Source organism: Pipistrellus kuhlii, unplaced genomic scaffold (genome assembly GCF_014108245.1).
Source record: "Pipistrellus kuhlii isolate mPipKuh1 unplaced genomic scaffold, mPipKuh1.p scaffold_m20_p_1, whole genome shotgun sequence".
Lineage (NCBI taxonomy): Eukaryota > Metazoa > Chordata > Mammalia > Chiroptera > Vespertilionidae > Pipistrellus > Pipistrellus kuhlii.
The window spans coordinates 24865554-24879060 of NW_023425404.1; the positions used below are offsets into that span (position 1 = coordinate 24865554).

Here is a 13507-nt window from a genome sequence, read left to right on the forward strand (position 1 = left end):
CCTGCAGGCAGCTAGTTTGCAGCCCTGGTGCAGCATCCAAGAAGCCTTCTTTACCTCTCATTGGGCCATTTTCTCCTTCCAATGCCCTCTGCTCCCTCCAGAACTATTATCCTTAATCTTAGCCAGATTTGTAACACGCCCTTTCACTGTACCAGGACCAGAAAATCATACTGAAGGGAGAGGGGAGATGGGAGGGGAAGGAAGGGGAGCAGAACGCAGTGGAGAGCAGGGAAGAGGAGGACCACCAAACCCGCCCTTACCCCCATTTTGTGCTCAGTGGGTCTAGTTTTGCCTTTCCTGATAACCTTTCTCCCCAGCACCTATCCATTAAGTCCTCCCAACAGCCAATTGTTCACCTTTTACATTCAAAATGCACAATAGGTTTGGTTTTAAGACAATCAGAGTCTGGTCTCTATCTAGAAGTCATGACTCAGGCTTGTGAGGTCGCTGACAAGTCTTTATTTTCCTGACTGTTTTGGATGAGTTGAGAAACTAGAGAAGGTAAATGACCAGTTGCCACCTTCTCTAGCTTGGGAGCCTGTTGGCCTAGCCTGGCTGAGTGTCTCTAACCACAGACAGGCTTCCTGCTGGGATTCCTCTGAGCTCTGGGAATGAGCACAACTTTCGAATTTGAGTTTGCATCTTAGCTGGGACCAGGGTCTCTTGAATTTGAATGGCCGCACTGACATCTTCTAGAAGTGGGACTGAGTTGATCCAGAGCTGAAAAGCATGAATTATGTAGTAATTCAAACTCTTTGCTTCCAGTTAAAATGCAGAATACCAGGCCCCATCCCAAGATCTATTGAACCCAAATCTGCATTTTAACAAGCTCCCCAAGTGATTCAGATGCTCATTTCTTTAATTACCTCAAGATCTTCGAGAAGGGAGAGGTACAGAGTACTCTTGTGGGTTCTTTCAGCTCATTTTCTGTTTCCAAATTACAATCCCTAGTGTGACAGGGAGGAGATAGAGTTAGGGTTGGAAGGGAAAGAGGAACAGTGGGGATGAGATTCCATGGTTACTAGCATGGCTTTCTAATTTGCTGACTTTAAACATTATTTTAGCACACACACACAATCAAAAATAGATGTTATTAAGTCCCTATTTATTCTGGAAATAATTTAAAATTTTATCTAAATTTTCTCTCCTTTGTTTTACAAAAGCATCCTATAATGCCTTCTACTGCATTAGTCTTTTCAGTATAGTGAACTAGCAGTTTAGCCCTGGTTTTTATTTTTACTTAAGATTGGCTTATATGTGGGGGGGAAGATTGGCTTACATGTAGGCATCATTTTTTTAAAAACACTTTATGGTTTTCCTAAGTTTACAGGAAACATCTGGAAGGGTGTTGCCAGCACATCTGGAGGCACCTTGCAGAAGTTCAGCCATTCTTTCTCCATTCCTGCCATCCCTGTCCTACGTCCCTGAGCAGAAGGGCAGTAGTGAGCTCAGTATTCGGAAAGAGCACTCCCTGAGGGCAGAGGAGCCTGGGTTCACAAAGTTGGTCCCCCCCATAAAGAATGCCTGTCCCTGTGTCTAGGCTGAGCATAGACACATGAAACAAGACGTTGCTGGTTCAATTCCAAGTCAAGAGTTTCTGGCTCGATCTTCAGTGGAGGTTGTGCATGAGGCAGCTGATCCATGATGCTTCTCTCTCATCGAAGCTTCTATCTCTCTATCCCTTTCCCTTACTCCCTCTCTAAAAATCAGTAAAAGTATGTATTTTTTTTTAAATGCCTGTGATCTTTGGCAGGCAATGAATATTTCTTATTTTCAGGATCCTGCTCTGTGGAAAGATGATGGTAATTTGGAGGGCTGTTGGGTTGATTGAAGAGGTAACGTTTCAAAATCACTTCCTGCAAAGGGGGAGGTTGGTAAACGCAGGCCTCCTTCCTCCTGTGCTCTCCGAGCAATGCCTCTGGAGAGCTTGTCCAAAAGCAAGAGTGGCTGGCTGGCCCCAAGAGCAGAGGCCCTCCAACTCAAAAATAATAAGTTATTTGGAGGTAGGTGAGAATCCAAGCTCTTTGGATTGATGATTATAAATAGCACCTGCTTATTAAACACCTACGCTGTGACTGTGACATTTGGCAAGTGCTTTAACCTTCCTGAACTATTCCCAACCCCACCCCCACCCTCACCCCCGCTCTGTGACATGGAGATTATAATGCCTAATAGGATTGTTGAGGTTGGTTAAAGAGGTTGCTTTTACATTCATTATCTCATTGAATCCTCTCAGCGACCCAGAGAAACAGGTCTTACTTGGCCCCATTTCATAGCTGAAGACACTGAGGTCCAGGTGTCCAGTTGTTCACTCAGCATCATGCAGCGGATCAGTGAGAGTCAGGTTTGAGTCTGGATCTTGCTAATCCAAAATTCACGTGCTCTCCGGCGTGGTGAAAGGGAAACCAGATAATGGAAAATACTTTCGTGTCTCCAATCCTTGATAACATTTCCTTTCAAATTCCCGAGGGACAGTGATTTTCAAACTTTTATTTGTTAATCTGGAACTAACCAAGAAAAGAGCAATTTCCCCCTAAATGGTTTCAATCTTGGCGGTTCTTTCACCTTGGAAGGACCTGAGAAGCAGCAAGATCTGCTTCTTCGTCCTGCCTCCGAACAGAGTCCAGAATTTGTTTCAGGAAGAACAGTCTCCGTCAATGGGTGACATGTCTGGGAACAGATAGTGCTCAGGATTAAGGGGGTGCTATTCACTGAGGTGAATTGACTCCCAAGCTACACCCTCACTTATGAGAAGGTGAGTCACACCAATTCAACAAGAAGGAGCTTGAGGGAGGAATGATGGGAAACCAAAGTGCATTGCTTGGGGACCAGCTGAGGGAGAGGCAGAGAAAATGAGTAGCAGGGAAAGGGGGTTGTGCAAAGAGAACCAAGGACTCTAAGAAACAGCACGGTCAGCAGCACTCAGCCTGTGATGATGAGCCAGCCTCACACATTTGCTCTCACACATTTGCTCGGGCAGCCATCATCAGCCCTGGGTCTTCAAACAGGTGGAAAATGTACTTCCTGGGCAGTCTGTTAACTGCGTGGGTAGCTGTGCCATGTTAAAGAGGTGTGTGTCTACAAATAATGTGCTCACATATAGAAAATTTCTTGAAAATCTAAAATGGAATTCGGCTTGATAATGAGTTCACTGTGAGTGAGGAGAGGTCTCGTTCCCTTCGCATTGGGGGCAGCCCTGTGGGTAAAAGGACCCCCCACTCTAGGTGGGCTGGCCCTTCGGAATCCCAGCCATCACTGGCTTCACTGTCCCTTACCACTTCCTAGAACTAGGAGGAGGTGTGCCTGTAGAATAACATCAAATTAAGGACAGTCTTCAAATCAGATAAAGATTATTATTTGCGTTGAATTAGTGCAAATAAAGTGCCATGTTTTACATGAAGTCCAAAAAATATTTTTTTTAAATTGATTTACCTCTAATGTAATAGTGTTCTGGCTAATAATAAGTTGAGCTGCATTTAGTGACCTTTTGATTTCTTCTTTTTTTTTTTTTTAATGAAAGAAATTTGCTAAGATAAGCAACTTTCTTCTGTCATCTACAGGACTGTCTTCTTTTAGCCATGTATTTCTTGCTCAGCAAAAATGACAGGGACTCCAGATGTCTGCTTTAATAATAAAGACAGGTGTCCTTTGAGTGATTGATGAAACCTATATCGCTTTCCGATTCAAATCGTTTGAAATTCTAACATGTCTGATATTTAGAGTGACATACGGGTGTCCTTTTTTGATAAGTAACAGAAAGTCAAAGACCCTTTCCCACTGCGATTCTAAGCACAGCAACCTCACTGCTCCAGGTCAATCAGCAAAGCGTTTCTGTGCTAAGGTTCCACAACCCTTAACTTAAGGAACAACTGCCAGAAAAGCTGTCTCTTGGAAGCTGCAACCCTGAAAAGAAACACCCCAAATGCCCAAAATATTCGGGGACGGGGGGGGTTTGTATTGTTGTTGGCTCCCCCTGCTCCCTTAGATTGTTGTTTGTTCTTTTTTTCAGTGACCTTCTGGCCTTGTCCCAAGAAGCCCCCTGGACTGGTAACCCCCTGTCTGCATCCTGGTTTTATTAGATGGACACCAGGCGATAATGTACAATTTAAAAACAAAAAACCACGGACAGGTTTGTTTCTGTGACGGTCAGCGATGTTTTGGCTATTTTGAGAATGTAGGACAGGGTTAAGGATTAGTACCAGCCTTCTCCTTTCTGTGTATCAGAGCCGCTTAGCAGTAATTAATCAGGACATTAGGTTTTGTACTCTTGGTTCAGGTCATTTGCCTATGAGCTGCTCAAGCCTTTTACAAAGGCACACTGCATATGTTTCCCGGTACCTTTTGGAGAGAAGATTTAAATTGGCCAGATGAATAATACTTTGTTACAAGTGTTTCGCCCTAGGCGAAAGGGTTTCTTCATATTATCATAGCCCGGAGCTGCAGCCCCTCCAGCTTGATGTGACTGGTGTTATACTGTCACATGGCAATGATGTAAGAACAGGCCTCTGTGTCAGGCAAATCTGGATTTAGGGGAATTATAGCAGATGTTGCAAAATGGCAACAGTTTAGCAAGTTCCTTTTATCCCACGGTTGGGAGGCAGGACCACTAAGTGTACCAGACAGAAAAGAATGTTTTCTTTGATCCTTGACACTCTAGGGTAGGGACTTCCCCGGTTAGGGAACATCGTTAACGATATAGTTATACAGTCACTGATGGATCAGAATGCAGAATTAAGGGTTGGGCGCCCCTCCCCACCCAAGTGTTTGTTTTTGATGGAGCTTAGTATTTGTGGTCATTTACATTACAAGCTTCAGAACCCCTCTAAGGTTTTTATTCTTAGGAAAGGAAGCTTAATTCGCTGGAAGAAACTAAATAACCATAACAAAAACTAACTTGCATGGAAAAAAATATGTTAACCTTGGCAATCTTATAATGTTCACATCTAGTGAGTATGAATGAGCGTATTCAACCACGTTGAATAACAAGGTGCACTGCCTCGTCAGTGTTCATGCAAGCCTTAGTTTTTTAAGAGACAAAGCTGTTTTCAAAAGCTGTGGATTCCTCTGATCTGGATTCTTTTCTATTGCATCCTAATAAAATTAATTCAGACCCATGATCAAGGTGACTAGGTAGACAACGGTGACGTGGAGACAAAAACAAACACAAAAGCCATTCCCCAATAGAAGTGATGCCAGGCTTGGTGTATGTGGTTCGCTGTGGTCTGGATGAATTTTGGGGACTATCTCTGAGTTTCTAGAACCTTCTTTTGGAAATGCAGTGTTAAATATCAGTACAGCAGGTTGTCCTCAGTACTTCATTACGTACCTGCAAGAGACAGCAAGTGCATGCTAGACAGCAAGAAACAATTTCCACTAGGTAAAGATTTCCAATGATTATTATTAAAAAACACATGCATAATGAATTTGCTCTTTTTTTTAATGCAAATGCTTATTGATCATTTCCATTGAAGCATTAGACAGTGAAATGTGTGCAAACATTTAGACAATTTCTTTAAAGGGCTTCTATCTTTACGAAGAGTATTATTTAAAATATTTTTACTTGCAAATTATGATCACTGCTGGGAGCCCTTGAAATAATCAGCATATCCTAATTTTCTCAGACAGTTTTTGATTAAAATGAAGAGAAAAAAGAATAAACATGAGGTGTGTTTAAAGAGCATCAATGGAGGCAGCTCTATTTTGTGTATCTTTTGAAGATATCAATGGTAAAGACAAACACAAAAGCAAGCTGAGAGAAGACTGTCAATAGTGTCACATCATTCTTTATAAAATACCGTTTTAATACCTTTGTGCATTTCATTTATTTTACCACCATTTGACCTGAAGAAAGGGTTTGCTTACGCAGTGCAAGGACAAAGGGTACTGAGGAAGATTCTGAGTTTTGTCATTTGAATAATAGATATTAGGCAGAAATGGACCATAATTATATATATTGCTATTCCTTTAATAGGATAAGCGTATGTTCTCAAAATACATGTTCTAGCTAGAGATCACTGTAAAGCCCACATTTTAAAAAAAAAATGACGTTTTGTTTAAAAATAAAATGTGGCACATCCGTCCTACTAAGAGCTTTCAACATGGGAACTTCCGTAACAGTGGCTCAGCCCTAACTTTGAGTTTAAGATTCCATGATAAAAGGCATCCAGTTTTTGGACATCATTCATCTAAACCCCTGACCAAATCCTTTCCCATGATTTAAATTAACCTCTTAATCACCTAAAGCCAGGTTAGTAACAGTAGCACATTTTACATTTGGTTACAAAGGCAACCCTAATGATTGGATCAAGTATTGAGCTACACATATTGGTGTTTCTGTAGACATTAGAAGAGTGTGTGGGTGTGTGTGTGGGTGTGTGTGTGTGTGTGTGTGGGTGGGTGAGTGTGTGTGAGTGTGTGTGTGTGAGTGAGTGTGTGTGTGGGGTGTGTGGTGTGTGTGGGGTGTGTGGGGTGTGTGGAGTGTGTGTGGGGTGTGTGTGTGTGGTGTGTGTGGTGTGTGTGTGTGGTGTGTATGTGTGGTGTGTGTGGTGTGTGTGTGTGTGGTGGGGAATGAAAGTGACTTTCTGGAACCTTTGTGTTTAAGAGTCTGGGGGTGGGGGCTTTTAAAAAAAAAGGTTTCCAATAAGAGGTTTTGTTTTTCTTCCCCCCCCCCCGCCCTTGAAATGCCTATCCCACTATCTCAAAACAAAACAAAACAAAAAAACAAAACCCACAGAAAATGCGACTCTTTTTCAGAAATCCCAACACAACTCTCAACCCTGCAGGCAGGCAGCACACACATTTGTAGCTCAATCTGAGAGCCATTTGGGAGAGTTTGCCGCGTGGCCGTCGCATCTGTTGTGTCGCTGTTCAATAATTCAGCTAGCCAACGTAGGCAACGCAAACACTCCCTTTTTCATATTTGCATACTTGGAATTTGGCTTTTTGATTCACGGTTGTTCCCATTAGCTTTGAAAATGCACGTCCCTGTCTAGTTGCGTGTTTTGCTTGAGTGAGCTCAAATTATGCTCTTGACTCAAATATTATTACCAGTGTAAATACTTTGGAGATGTAAGTGTCTGCCCCTGATGCGGGGGGTGTTTGTCTTATTGATTTTCATCTGGCGAGTTTAAAATATGAGCAAACTTTTCATGGAGGGTTCGGGGGCATTTGTTTGAACACTCCTGGAGTAAATTGGAAATGCAACAATTGTTTAAAAAGTGGCATTGTCCGTGAAAAGATTTAGTGAGGGATGAAGAAATTTCTTGAACCTAAAGACCTAATCTGGTGATCCAATTCTCCCCACTGTGTCCATTCCCGTGAAACTCCATTGACTCGGCCCTGTCCATCGCCAGCGCCCCGCATCCCACCTAGCCAATCCTCTAGATTTCCCACATTGTCTCCCCTTTTGTCTTCTCCGTCCAAACAGAAGAACAACAGATAGGGTTCTGAAGGGCAGGGAGCATCAGGAGCTGCAGGAGAATGGCTGCGATGAGGGTCAGAGTCCTGCCCCTACTGCCAACAGTTACTACGGTTTGTGCTGCCCGGCTGAACAGTGTTCAAAGGCTTTGCTGGGCTTTGTTCCACTGTGTAGGGATTAGGCCTGGCGGTCTGAGAATTTGCCTTCTAATTAAAAAGGATAAAAGATAGAAGTAGCATTAGTCTAAAACAGAGCAGTGATACTTCACAGGCTGATTTCTTTTTTTTTTTTTTTGAAAGTCACAAGACAACGCTGGAAGTTGTCGGGATATTTTTATTTCTTCGGCGTGCCGTTCCAACGAAAAAGGGAAAACTTTGGAAACTCTTCCCAGCTATTGTGCGCGGCCCACAGAGGTCTAATTGCATCTAAAATATCGGCTGTTTACAGTGAGGCCGTGTGGGTGAGGGGGTTTGCCGTCAGCGTTGGGGAAGGAAGGCGGCTCCCACAGCCTCCTTCTTCTTTTTTTACAGTGCTGGCAAGAAATTAATTCTCCCAAAAGTGAATTCTGCTTCTCACTCCACCCTAGTGTGCCTGGCGCTCAAGCCTCCCCGATGCCTACCCTGCCTCTTCCTTTGTCAGGGATCAATCACTCCTTTCATCTCCTTGCTGCTGTGGACACTATTTTCACCAGGTGTGAAATGCAATTAAGAACTAATTCTGGCCTCACAGTCTTTTTTTCTCCCCTTCTTCTTCTTTTCTTTATAGCAATCTGGTGGATGGCACGTTTGAATCTTTCACATCAGCCCTGTTCCCGTTCTGTGCCGGTAAATGTGATCCTGTGCCTACACTGGTTCAGAAGGAAGCTGTGCAGGGACCCCAGGGCAGGCTAGCAGCCTCCACACGGAGGATGTACCGCCGAGAAGCGTGCTTGCCCGCCATCCAGCGCACCCTTCCTGCCAGGTCCAAAGAACTATATGCTGACAGGAGAGACACAACTGGCACTTGTTGAATTGCACAGGCACCTGGGAGTGATTTGCCAGGTACTCCGCAGACGGGGTCTGCCCACTCCATCACAGGAAGGAATTGGAGGTGAGACTTTCTGTTAGAAATGCTGATGAGATTATATAAGTTAGCTGAGGTGGGGTTTTTTGTGTGTTGCTTTTTTTTTTTTTAAGGGGGAAAAAAGGGAGGAAAGAGTTTTGTGGAGCACTTCAGAGCTTTCAAAGCCACTGAGCTCGGATTGCACACAAGTATAAAGGAATGCTCCCTCATTCCCACAGAGCTCATGTTACGTCATGAGCCAAAGCACTGAATTTCCTATTTTGCACTTATTTTTGTTTTCCATCTGCCCAGCATACACAAGCACAGCTCCCTTAGAGAAGGGGTGTTTGAAGTATGAGATTATGAGACACATGTAAATATACTTCTGCTCACTTTCTTTAAAAAAAAACACCCATATTATTTTATTGTCTCGCTTGCTTTTATCAAATTGAGCAAGTTATCAATGAACCCCATTGGATATGAATGGAAACATGGTGACTTTGAGAAGGACGCAGAGCCATCTCACCATCCAGTGTATCATGTGGGGGGCTAAGTCCATGGCTAATGTGAATATTGTCCTCATCACAAGACAGAATTAAGTATTTCTGATTTTCAAAATGTTAGCTTGTTTGTTTGTTTTTTCCTTTTAAAACCTCAATGGAATTAATATGCCAGTGGTTGTATTTTAAAAATGCATAGATTCATTCTGAATCGGTAGGAATGATGGAAGAAACAACGCTTGTGAAATAACCCATATTGATGTCCATCATCACCTCTACGTGACAGAATGGAAAGGGTCTGTCCAGCTCTGAGATCAGGGAGAGCCATGGGAATGTACATTCAGTTTCAGCCCTTTCTTTTCAAGATGACCATTCCCCCGCCAATTTCCCAAATGTAGCAGAGCGGGGCCTGCCAGCTCCACTCAGAGGAAAACAATGATAATAACCTGATTTAGATGTTGAGGAACATCTGCAGAGATGACAACACCAGTAGGTAACAGGGAGTCGACGTTTCTGTTTGCAGTCCCAGAGTCTGCTCAGCATTTAAACTACGTCAGCCAGTTGTACAAAGCCAAGGCGTTTTAAGAATGTAATTCACAATATTTTTGGCTTCTATTTTCCACCAGCTTCTGGGTAATATATTTCATAAGAAAGCGGTCTTTGTTGTGTTTGTAATACATGTGTAACCTGGTGGGAAGCCGAATAAGAAATGTATATTATTTGCATAACTTGAATTAAAGAACCAAGTGCATTATTGGGCCTTGAATGTCTTAAATTTAAGTGAGCTGGCTTAAGAGTAATATTACTCTATTACGGTTCTGTAATTCATATAATGAAATCACATGGCTGAAAAAATGTCAGGTTTTAACCATGATAAGTGGAACCTGATTTTTGAGCTCCTTTTTTTTAATGAAAACAGTAATTTGTAAACTGGCACATGTGTGCCCCTTTTTGTTTGCGGACAATAACAGGCGGCTGCATTTGCATCCTTTCATCTGCTCTCCCCTCCGTGCTCGCGAGAGAGGCCCATGTAGCCTAATGGTGCGGGCACCAAGGACCAACAGCCTCCTGCCAAAGCCGGGACCTGCTTCCCAGACAGAACCCCTGGAACGTTCGGGTCCCTGTGCCGGTGTCTGTGTCCTGACAAGCTCCTTTACCGTGACCTGCGTCTCCTTCAAGTCCACCCTGGGCGCCCTCGAGAGGGTTGTGCTGGGCAGGTGCCCCGTGTTCTCCCACTGGGCTCCATACACAGACAATTAGGAGACGTCCCCTCACATGGGTGGTGCTAGTCATCCTTTAAATCTTATGGGGGAGGGATGTTTTCCCTTATTGGAAGCAGAAACCCTAGCCGAGTTCCCTCTCCCAGCTGGGAAACAAGCCTTTGGTCTTAAAATAGCTGAAGTTACTCAAGGTTTGTCTACAGAGAACAGGACCATATATGCATCTAATGATTCTATCATGGAAGTGCACTTTTTTTTTTTTTTTGCTTGGCTGAGTGTTCTTACAGCAAAGGAAAGATTATTCTTATCTCTCTATATTTGGGAATAAAGGTTATAGTGTATAACCAGATGTCAGAATGCTCCCTTCTGGCCACACCAGATAGATATGATTATTCTATGTTAACTATTTTACGCCACATGACTAAAATACTTTTTGGAAGGACTGAGGAATAACTAAATTAGTACGCTGATCGAGTAAAAAAATAAAGGAAGTGATCAAAAATAGTGAAACAAAGAGAAATTGTTTTAAGATATAGCACATTTGGGACATATAGTCATATCTGTTATCAAATAAATTCAAAGGCCAAATACAAACTGCATTGTCTCTTGTTAATTTGATCTAAATTCCTTTTACCTTTTAAAACTGGTTAATGGAGCCGAGAATGCAACACTGTGGGCATAATTGTAATAGCCGTTAACTCTGCATTCTAAATCACGCTATTGAAAAAGTAATAGCTGCTTTTCATCTTAATTTTTTAAAGCAAGGTCTGAAACAGATCAGCTCAACAGGAATCGTCCTTTCTGAAGATTAAAACCATCACACTAGTTCTGCGAAGGGCATCCTAGAGAGCCTGTCGTTGACTTTCTGCTTTTTGTTTCTGGAAAAAGGGCGTTGGGGGAGGGAAGGCCTAGGAGAGGAGCTATTGGCTTGGAGAATAGACTTGGACGCGTTGCAAGCTCTGGAAACAGATTTCTTTATCCGCAAGCCAGGCTGGAGCACATCCTCGGCCTGCGATTGGGAGCCACCTTGTCCAGCCGAGGAGACCGCCGTCCCTAGGAAGGCATCTGAGCGGGATGCTTTGTCACTCACGTCCACGTCTCTGGACTTTTCTCAGCCTCAGGTCCCTCCTCAGCGAGACCGTTCCAGGTTTGCCTATCTGCGTTTTGGTGATACGGACTGCTGTCCACCTGTGTGGGGCTGAGATCACACGACTCCTGTCACTGGCAATGAGATTTGGATGGAAACCAAGGTCATAAGGTAACTAGCCAGTGCTTTATCCTCTCCGCCAAGCCCTTGGTAAGGGATTCTCTTTGATGAGGAGAATGGTAGTTGGCTTTTCCAGAACTTATATCCAAAAGAGTCATACATAATGCATTTGCCTCTGTCCTACAGCTGCCGGCACATGCCTGAAGGCTAATGTAAAGATTAGTTAATGACAAGAGCTACTTTAAATGAATCAAATGCTTCAGGAAGCAAAACATGATCCTCCACTAACAAAAAATAAAAATCACAAAAGCAAATACACCTACTTTCAACTTCTGCCCAACAATTCACGGCGTCTCTTTTTTTTAATGCAAGGGAGCCTCTGGCCTGTAGGACCCCCCTCACTAATGGTGCCTCTTTCTCCGTGGTCTTATCCTGATGAAATAATGTACAGTACACAGTGCCCCTCCTACAAGGTGTAATGAGTTCTGCTGATGCAAAGAATGATCATATCTGCTGTCTTGGTAATAAATGGCTCCACCCTGGTGCCTAATTGCAGTGAAAAGTTGTTTGTGGTTTTTCACCAACAACCTGCCTTTGGTTCTGAAGATTGTGTCTCTTCTTTGCTTGCCTGAGCAACATAGACATGAAGCATATGATGCATTCGCTTGCCACAGGTTTGTATTAGACACTTGACCCGGTCTGCAGTTTTTCCTAGATACAATCATTACTTCATCTGGGCATCCAGGAAATCTGATTCTGTCTTGTTTCTCCTGTGGCACCTGGTTTTGTTGCAATCCAGGCCCTCCTTGGGTTTCAGAACATTAAGAAAGAGAAGTAACATAAAAATAAGAGTAGCCGAAATGGGTTTGGCTCAGTGGATAGAGCGTGGCCTGCGGACTAAGGGATCCCAGGTTTGATTCCGGTCAAGGGCATGTACCTTGGTTGCAGGCCCATCTCCAGTGGTGGGTGTGCAGGGGGCAGCTGTCAATGTTTCTCTCTCATCGATGTTTCTGGCTCTCTATCCCTCTCCCTTTCTCTCTGTGAAAAATATCAATAAAATATATATTTTTTTAAATGGGAGAGAAGGAGCTGAAGGAAGTGGTAGGTTACATCAAAACGGACTCCACATTGATACCAACCCAGAGGTTGGAATCACACAGCTGGTGTTGGAGTGGCTCTGACTTAAACCCGGTATTTGGCTTGAAAGCCCTGCCTTGAGCCACGATTCAATGAGCAACCAACTACCATCTCATGGAAAGAAAAGTCCTAGAATGGCCCATCCTCTGTTTTTAAGAAATATGAGTGTTTAGAAGCACAGACTATAAAGCCCAACTGCCCGGGTTCAAGTCTTTTACTAATTTTATGATGTGTGGCAACCTTACCTCCCTGTGAGTTTCCTCATCTGAAAAATGGGAATGGTAACACGCCCGTCTCCCAAAGCAGTGTTGGCAGGATCGGAGGAGCTGGTATGTGAGAACTCTCAGAATGGCACTTGCGTTGACATGGTCAAAACTTAATAAGTGTCCAGTTTTCTCTTGTTGGTGTTAAGTGTCTCATGTTGATTTTAAAATATATATATATTCTTTTGATTTTTTACAGAGAGGAAGGGAGAGGGAAGAGAGTTAGAAATATTGATGAGAGAGAAACATTGATCAGTTGCCTTCTGCACACACCCCATTGGGGATGTGCCTGCAACCAATGTACATGCCCTAGACCAGAATTTAACCTGGGACCCTTCAGTCCGCAGGCTGACACTCTATCCACTGAGCCAAACTGGTTAAGGCTGATTTATTTATTTATTTATTACAGTTTTATCATTGTACTTTCCCGTGGCATCAATAGGCCACTCAGTTCACTCTGTCAGGATCCCTGTCTACTGTCACCAAACTGTTTAGTGATCACGTAGCCCTTCCTGAGGGAAATGGCAGGGTCTCCTTCCCTTTCTCAGAACTCTCCATCAAAATTACATGTATATTTCAATGCCTAGGAAGGGCCACCTGTTTGGGTTTAAGAACGTATTGATTATAACTTAGTAATTTTAAAATCAAAGTGTAAGACTCAAAAGCATCTTAAAATTGGCCCAGAAATAAAATTTTAGAAAGGGAAAAGTATCCTACCGATA

General features: G+C 43.2%; 1 long non-coding RNA gene across 1 annotated transcript; it reads left to right on the forward strand.

The window, feature by feature from the left end:
- Nucleotides 1-6847: 6847 nt before the first annotated feature.
- On the forward strand, nucleotides 6848-11947 carry LOC123651571. The gene is made up of 2 exons (XR_006740363.1): nucleotides 6848-8506; nucleotides 10940-11947. It is a non-coding gene; the product is annotated as an uncharacterized LOC123651571 (long non-coding RNA).
- The last annotated feature ends 1560 nt before the right edge of the window (nucleotides 11948-13507 follow it).